Raw genomic sequence first — 9,376 nt, 5'->3', positions numbered from 1 at the left:
GGCTCTGTGGCGCAATGGATAGTGCATTGGACTTCTAGTTTGGTGTAGTAATTCAAAGGTTGTGGGTTTGAGTCCCACCAGAGCTGGTTTTATATAGTCATGCTGCTCTAATGCTGTAAACTCATGGATTCCATTCAAAAGGTAGCTGTAGTGAAGTGGATTTGCCATACAAGCTAATGATAGCGTCTAGTATTTCAGGCTTCGCTTGAGAGTTGATATCAGCAAAATTGGAGTTACCCTGTGAAAATCAAAGCAAAGAGGTGGATTGGTAAGCTAACCTGCATTCTATTGTTCCCTTCCCTCTTACTGTGTCCTTTCTTGTCAGCCCCACAACCATTTACTGTCCAAATCTTGCTACCTTCACCTCAATTAGATTTCCAAACAATGCCCCATCTTAACCGATGATACCACCAAACTTCCACTTCACTCTCTTGATATGTCTCGCCTTGACTATTGCAACTCCCTACTCTTTGGCCTGCCTTTAAACAGACCATGGTCTCTTCAGTCTATCTTATATGCTGCTGCCAGTCTTATTCCCCTTACCAACCATTTACCAGCAGGAGTGTCAGCCACCACCTCTCTGCCAATCTCTCCCTGGCTTCTGTTCACCCATCAAATCAAATTCAAAATACTAACAATATAAAAAGCCACCCACAAATCTGCCCCTAGCTACATCATCAACCTTATCTGACAGTATCAAACAAAACACCCTGTTCTCTCCTTCCAAGAACTCCTGTTCGCTAGCTCCTTCAACACTTCTTCCCTTGCTCACCTCTGGGATTTTCCCAGGGGCTCTCCCATCCTCTTAAATTCCCTACTCCATTTTATATGGCTATTTCCCACTCTCTAGGCCTCAGATGATCTCTGGAATCCCTTCAGGGAATTCTATCCCGCCATTACCTAATAGCAGAGCTTTTCCTTTTTCCAACAACACATCAACAGTACAAATACTGCTACTTAATATCACCTCCGGTTCCCACCTAAAGATCAAAAAAAGTAGCGCGGGAGCCTAGCGGAGCAGACATGCATTGTTAGAGCTCCGCACCGCTGAGGAGAGAAGAGAAGCACAAAGCGGAGCCTGCAGGCTCAAAAGGTATCCATTTGAACCTTTTTGCCCCAGGGAACAAACTGTGAAAGTTTGGGCAGGAAATATGGTACTGGGAGGAAACCGTGGCAGAAATAAAAATCACCTCACAAAGAGCTCACAGGCACTCACTGCAACTAAAGCAGCTCCAGTCACCTCACAAGATACAGCATCAGGGCGCTCTCACAGACAGAAAATGTCACAGCAAGACTCTCCATTTGAGTCAGATACAGAACAAATCCTCTCACAAACTTCTCCACAAGCCTCCTCAGCATCCCCAGTAATATTATTACAATTTGAAAAGATGCTTCATAAGGCTTTAAAACAAACCTCAGACCAAATAACAAAAAGCCTAACCAAAGAAATAAGAGAGCTGGGAAACCGCACCGCAGCCCTAGAAATAAAAATGGATGAAATTGAAATTACAACCCAAGTAAATATAACAGAATTGGAACAATTAAAAGAAGAGAATTTAATACTTCAAACTAAGCTCGAAGATTACGAAAATAGAGCCAGACGTTCAAACTTGCGCATAAGGGGAATACCTGAAACTGTGACAGACCTGCAATCTACTATTACTGCTCTATTACAAGAACTAAAGCCAGATATCCCTATTGAACGTTTAGAACTGGACAGAGTACACAGAGCCCTCACAGCCAAAAAGAAAGATGGACCCCCACGTGATATAATCACAAAATTTCATTATTACAGAACGAAATAACAAATACTAATTGCTGCAAGAGAAAAAAAGGAACTTAATTTTCAAGGACACAATTATCAAATTTTTGCTGACCTATCCCAACTTACTATTACTAAAAGACGATCCATGAAACCCCAACTAATGGAACTGCAACGCCACAACATTAGGTATCAATGGGGCTTCCCCTTTTCAGTCAGATTTAACTACCAAGGTACAATTTACAGAAGCAGATCAGCAGATGAACTACAACAAACCCTTTTAAAATTAAATCTGACAGAACCCACAAGCAGCAACTCTCCCACACGCAGAAGAATGACATCATCTTCACCTTCAGGCAGCACTCAGAAAATTTCAGAACAAAATGGGAATCATCATTCTCACAAAAGAGGCCGTTATGCCACATCATCCATGGACCAAGAAGATTCAATGGACTGACATCCTAATTCCTGATATCTCTTCATTTATTATACTAAGAGATGGTTCTCTATAAAAAACCTGTATTTATAACTGAATGTAACTGCATTCTGATAGTCACACACTGTGTGGGATCATGTTACATTCCAGTTATATTTCTTATTACTTCTGATTCATATAGCCTTAGAATATATAAGTGAAATAAGGAAATTCTTGTTCAGTTATATATTATCAGGTAATAACAATAGATTTATTACTCTTTAGGACAAATATGTTCAATAATCCAGAAGTAATGGAAGCTTTTTCTTTCTTTTCTTAAAACAAATATATTATTACCTAACTAGTTCCTAGAATCATGTTTTTGTTTATTCTAATCTGAAGCAATACAACCTCAATTTTATGAGTTAACATATCTAAACAGTTACATATGAATAAAATATGTAATTGTTTACTCTAAAAGGGTTAAAATCCCAAAATAATTCAAACTATCTTCATCAATACCAAAGTTATTAACAGTACCTTTCTAACTGAATTATTTAGCCTAGGGCAAGACTAACCATATACAACCACCCTGGAATAAATAATTTCAACAAAAACTATATTCTGCACTCCAATTAATGAAACATCATTTTGATGTCTTTTGACATAGCACTTCTCTCCTGTAAGCGGAAGATCCGTGTACCCCCATTAGCCCTCCTCATTCTCCCAACCATATTATGTGGGAGTGTGACGAAGGCACTTATTCCCCTGAGAGAGATATTTATTCTCTTTCACGGGTAAATTGTGATTACGTGCAAAAAATAATTTATACAATGTATCATCTAATCTCATATGTTTTTTGTTTACTCTTTACTCCAGAATTCACTGGTTTTTTTTCTATCTATTCATCTCTTCAGTCCACACAGGTTGATCTGCGCAGTCAGCTCTGCATAACAAAAAGTAAGTCAAAACTATTTGATCTGTTGCCATGGCACCACTGAATATACTTTCCCTGAATGTTCAGGGAATAAATGTCCCTCAAAAAAGGACCAAAGCCTTCCGTACTTTCCATAACAAGAAGGCTCACATAGTATGCCTCCAAGAAACACACTTCACCAAAGATTCTACTCCAAAATATATTTCTCCTTTTTATCAACAAATTTACACGGCTTCTGCCTGTACCAAGCAAAGGGGAACTCTAATTGCATTTCACCGATCCACACCATTCACCTTATCATCAGAAATTAAAGACACAGAAGGTAGATACCTGATACTCATGGGTTATATAATGGATACAGCAATCACGGTGATTTCCTACTACACTCCTAACAACCTACACCATTCCTCTCACATATATTACAAGTGATTAATACACACAAAATAGGAACAGTGATAATGTGTGGGGATTCGAACAAGGTCCTCCTCCCATTTCTAGATAAATCACCTTTTACACCATCCAAAATAACCTCTAGATTACCTTTTTCTCAACTTCTTTCCAAATACAATCTGGTAGATTCGTGGAGAGAAAGTAACCCAATGAAAAAGAAATTCACTTATTTCTCGCACCCTCATCAAACCTTCACCAGAATAGATCATATTTTTCTAACAATAGGAATGATACCAGAAATTATTGCATCAGATATAATTCCGATTCCGTGGTCTGACCATAATGCAGTATACACTACTATAGCCTCAGCCATACCAAAAGCGCATGACCCAACGTGGTACTTACCGGACATAATGCTCAAACACCCACTACATCAGATGGCCATTGAACAAGCTTTAAAGGAATACATATCAATTAATAATACAACAGACATCTCCCCAATAACACTGTGGGAAGCTCATAAGCCTGTCTTGCGTGGTACAATACAAAGACAAATGGCACTATTTAAACGGGAACGCAAAAATCTAGCAAAAAAACTAGAACTCAATTTTAATGCAGCCTACATATCATTTCAAGATAATCCATCTCAGAGTACAAAATCTCATCTGGAAAAATCTAGATTGGAATACGATCTATTTCTCACTGAGTCAGTTGATAAATCCCTCAAACGCTCCAAACACAATTTCTACATGAATACAAACAAACCAGGTACATATTTGGCTCGGGCATTAAATTCAACTAACAAATCTTTCAAACCAATACGTTTGAAATTATCAAAAAATGTTTACACTTGTAATCCAGTTAAAATAGTCCATAAATTTCACTCACATCTCGCAACTTTATACAAGACAAACAATGAATTTAATCCTACAGAGGCTGAATCCTTCTTCTCAAAAATAACCTTACCTGAGTTATCTCAGAATCAAAAAAGCAGTTTGGATGAGCCTATAACTATAGATGAAGTTGCTAACGCCATAAAAGACCTAAAACTTAACAAAAGACCAGGCCCAGACGGCTACTCGGCTTTATACTATAAAACATTCTCAGAAATACTCTCTCCCATTCTCACTGAAACTTTTAACAAACTTCTAGATGGACATTCTTTTCGGCAAGAAAAACTAATGGCAATTGTTTGTATGATCCCAAAACCCCTTTCTGATGATACTTCCTGTGTGAATTATCGGCCTATCTCTCTGTTAAACCTCGATATTAAATTATTAGCAAAAATAATAGCAAAACGCCTCAATAGCATTATAGGAAAATTAATACACAGAGATCAAGTAGGCTTCATGCCAAATAGACAGGCAGGCGATAATATACGCAGGGCAGTGTTATTGGCACATATTGCTAAAAAACGGAAAATCCCTTTATGTTTTCTATCTCTCGATATTAAGAGGGCATTTGACACAGTATCCTGGCAATATATGCAATATTCATTACAAAAATGGGGTTTTGGACCCCACTTTTTAACATGGATCAAAGCATTATATAATAAACCCAAAGCCTATATAAAATATGCTGGATACAAATCTGAAGCCTTTAATATCGAAAGAGGTACCCGACAGGGTTGCCCATTATCTCCCTTATTATTTGCCCTTATACTCGAACCCATGGCCCAATACATCAGAACAAACCAAACTATAACTGGCATTGAAGTAAGAGGTATTACACACAAATTATGTATATTTGCAGACGATATATTACTTTTTCTATCATCACCACAGGTCTCTGGTCCTAACTTAATACTAGCTCTTGATGGATTTGCAGCCCTATCCGGCCTTATGATTAATCCTAAGAAATGCCTAGTGCTTAATATTTCACTCACAAACATGGAATTGATCCCGGCTAGGGCTGCACTCCCATTCACATGGGCAGAAAAATCAATCCCATATCTTGGAATTCATTTAACAGCATCTCATTCTGACTTATTCTCAACCAATTATCCTCCTGTATTAAGACAGATCACAAATCTAATAAAACAATGGTCGCAACTTCCTTTATCCTGGATAGGGAAGATTAATGCAATCAAAATGACTATTCTACCCAAATTGCTTTATCTATTCAGAGTCCTCCCTATTCCAATTCCTTCCTATTTTTTGAGAATAGTACAAAAAAGAGCAACTTCGTTTATATGGGGCTCTTCTAAACCACGTATACCTATACACACACTACATCTTCCCAAAAATAAAGGAGGCCTGGGATACCCTAATTTTACTAACTACTACAGAGCAGCACATTTGGCCAGTCTGTCCAAATACCATGCAAAACAGGAAATCCCATTATGGGTATTTATAGAGGCTTCAGAAAATGACCCTCTATTAATATCAAATTTATTATGGCTTGATCCTAAAGACCGCTTTAAAATTCATAATCCCATAACTAAACACTTCTTATCTCTCTGGGATAAACTAAAAACCAAATATCAGTTACAATCTCCACACAATCCTCTCCCTTCTTTTATCAGAAATCCGGCCTTTTATCCGGCATGGATCTACCCAAATTCTTTTAAAGCTTGGACAACATCAGGCATTCAGACACTAAATGACTTCATAGCATCTAAATCATTCCTTTCATTCCCATCGCTTAGAGAAAAATATGATCTACCAAACTCTGTAATATTTAGATATCTCCAAATCAAAAATTTCTATACACCATTCCTAAAGGGGGATACACCATTATCCCAATTATCCATTTTTGAATCAATCTGTACAAAAGATCCATTTGCTAAAGGTACAATTTCATCACTTTATAATCAATTATATGGAGTAGCAAATCTTAATAGACCCTCTTAAGTTCAGAGGTGGGAGGAGGACCTGGGACGAACTTTAGAAGACACGGACTGGTCTAACATATGGCTCACATCTAAGTCATCTTCACCCAACATCTTAGCACTGGAGACAAATTATAAAGTCCTAACTCGCTGGTACCTTGTACCCGCTAGAGTGGCAAAATATTCACCAAATACTTCAGCTCTTTGTTTTCGAGGATGCCCAGAAATAGGCACATATTTACACATATGGTGGACGTGCCCAGTAATCCAAACCTTCTGGAAGGAAGTCTTCGTGATTGCATCTAAATATTTAAAAAAATAATACAACCAGATCCATATTTAACTTTACTTAATCTAAAACCGGAATGGTTAACACTCTCTCAATTCAAACTTATGATCCAACTAATAACGGCTGCAAAACAAACAGTGGCCAAGGCATGGAAATCTCCTACATTGGTACTAGCAGAAACAATTCACAGAATGAATAATACAATGTCCCATGCTAAGATGGTAGCCATCGATCAAAATCAAATTCCAAAATTTGAAAAACTTTGGCATCCTTGGATAAAACAACAGTTCCTGTCAAACTTCAATGACTCTGTCTTGTTGCCATGGTAACAGATTAAATGACTTACAGAGACACCCATTCTAAGGCTTCAAAGAGAACTAAAAAGAATAATAAACTGACGAGCGGGACAACCTTGTGGACCATACCTCTACCTTTCAACCCTTTTTCTTCTTTCTCTTTCCTTTTCTCCACCTTACGATTAAAGCTCATTATCAGAATTTATTTGACCTATATACACTCTACTTGTAAACAATATGTATAGTAGGTATAAATCATTTAAATACCTACAAAAGTAACTAAGGAAATGATATATATCTTTAATTTAGGTTTACGTGAACCCAATGTTTAATATTTGAAATTTCATGATATTTACCTATATAAACCCTACTGTAAAACAATGAGCTTACTTTATAGATCCTTGTAAACTTACTTTATGTATCTTTATAACATTGTATACTCAATAAACTTCTTTTGACAAGGAAAAAAAGTAGCGCTAAGGCAAATGCCCAAACAGGAACATTTCAATCTTAAACTGTATCTGGACCAGATAACACTTAACACTTCTTCCCATGCTCACCTCTGGGATTTCCCCAGGGGCTCTCCCATCCTCTTAAATTCCCTACTCCAATCTTTACGGCTATTTCCCACTCTCTAGGCCTCAGATTATCTCTGGAAACCCTTCAGGGAATTCTATCCCGCCATTACCTAATAGCAGAGCTTCTCCATTTTCCAACAACACATCAACAGTACAAATACTGCTATTTAACATCACCTCCTGGCCTCTTCAGTCTATCTTGTATGCTGCTGCCCCTCTTATCCCCCTTAGCAACCATTTACCAGCAGAAGTGTCAGCCACCACCTCTCTGCCAATCTCTCCCTGGCTTCTGTTCACCCATCAAATAAAATTCAAAATACTAACAATATAAAAAGCCACCCGCAACTCTGCCCCTAGCTACATCATCAACCTTATCTGATGGTATCAAACAAAACACCCTGTTCTCTTCTTCCAAGAATTCCTGTTCGCTAGCTCCTTCAACACTTCTTCCCTTGCTCGCCTCTGGGATTTCCCCAGGGGCTCTCCCATCCTCTTAAATTCCCTACTCCATTCTATATGGCTATTTCCCATTCTCTAGGCCTCAGTTGATCACTGGAAACTCTTCAGGGAATTCTATCCCGCCATTACTTAATAGCAGAGCTTTTTCTTTTTCCAACAACACATCAACAGTACAAATACTGATACTTAACATCACCTCCGGTTACCACCTAAAGATCAAAAAAAGTAGCTCTAAGGCAAATGGCCAAACAGGAACATTTCAATCTTAAACTGTATCTGGACCAGATCTTGAGCTCATCCCTGTTATTTAGTGGCAGCCAATATGCGGATGTGTTTATGTGCTATGACTTGAGTAGTCATAGGTCCTCTGCCACACCCAAGGGGAGGGTTCTGTGGTGCAATGGATAGCGCATTGGACTTCTAGTTGGTGTAGTAATTCAAAGGTTGTGGATTCAAGTCCCACCAGAGTTGGTTTTATACAGTCCTTGTTTATAGTCATGCTGCTCTAATGCTATAAACTAATGGATTCTATTCATAAGGTAGCTGTAGTGTAGTGGATTTGCCATACAAGCTAATGATAGCACCTAGTATTTCAGGCCTCTCTTGAGAGTTGATATCAGCAAAATTGGAGGTACCCTGTGAAATTCAAAGCAAAGAGGTGGATTGGTAAGCTGGACTGCATTCTATTGTTCCCTTCTGTAGTAATCGATATAATTTTTAATATTATATCTGCGTATTAATTTGTCTAGTCCCTATCATTGGTTGGTCTATTAAACTCTGAGCACATGCTATTGTTAATATCACAATAATACCAGGTTAGCTATGAAACCAAACACACGGTGCTGCTAGTAAAACAATATCTTATTTTATTTCCCAAGGAGTTAGGAAACTATCATAAAAGTACTAAAAGGGTATTACAATGTTACATAGCTTACAATCAGAACACACTTTACTAACAGCACATCTCTACAACATATAACAACAATGAAATATCAAAGATACTTATCACACATGGTTTCCTCTGCGGGTTCTGGATGATAAAAGGGGTTTGGGCCTCATGGAATATAGGCCCAAGCCCTCGGTCAGAGCAAGGTCCCAAGATAGCATAGGGAGACCCTTACAGCAGGCTTCTCAGCAACCAAGAGGGGGAACAAAAAGCCTGTGTCTTCCTTTCATTCAAACATACACGCCCACTCGTAGTCACCCCCATTTGCCTTTTATCCAATATACATTGCCGAGGAGGTGTCCCTTCGTCTCTATTAGTCCTGTGTCAAATCTCAATAGACATCTTGGCAGCAGTGGTCTCTTTGAAGCTTGTACTCGCAGATGTCACAGCAGGTGGGCTTGAGCCAAGGCATTGTTCTTCTGATCACAAAGCTTTGATGTGTTTCATTCCAATCTGGCTGTGTCAAACAGGAAG

General features: G+C 38.4%; 1 non-coding gene across 1 annotated transcript; it reads left to right on the top strand.

Moving 5' to 3' along the window:
* TRNAR-UCU (transfer RNA arginine (anticodon UCU)) lies at nt 1-86 on the top strand. Its single transcript is given in 2 exon segments — nt 1-37; nt 51-86. It is a non-coding gene; the product is annotated as a tRNA-Arg (tRNA).
* The last annotated feature ends 9,290 nt before the right edge of the window (nt 87-9,376 follow it).

Source organism: Aquarana catesbeiana, linkage group LG01, assembly GCF_042186555.1.
Source record: "Aquarana catesbeiana isolate 2022-GZ linkage group LG01, ASM4218655v1, whole genome shotgun sequence".
Taxonomy (NCBI): domain Eukaryota; kingdom Metazoa; phylum Chordata; class Amphibia; order Anura; family Ranidae; genus Aquarana; species Aquarana catesbeiana.
Note: the sequence above shows the minus strand (reverse complement) of the source record. Positions and strands in the feature narration are given on the sequence as shown.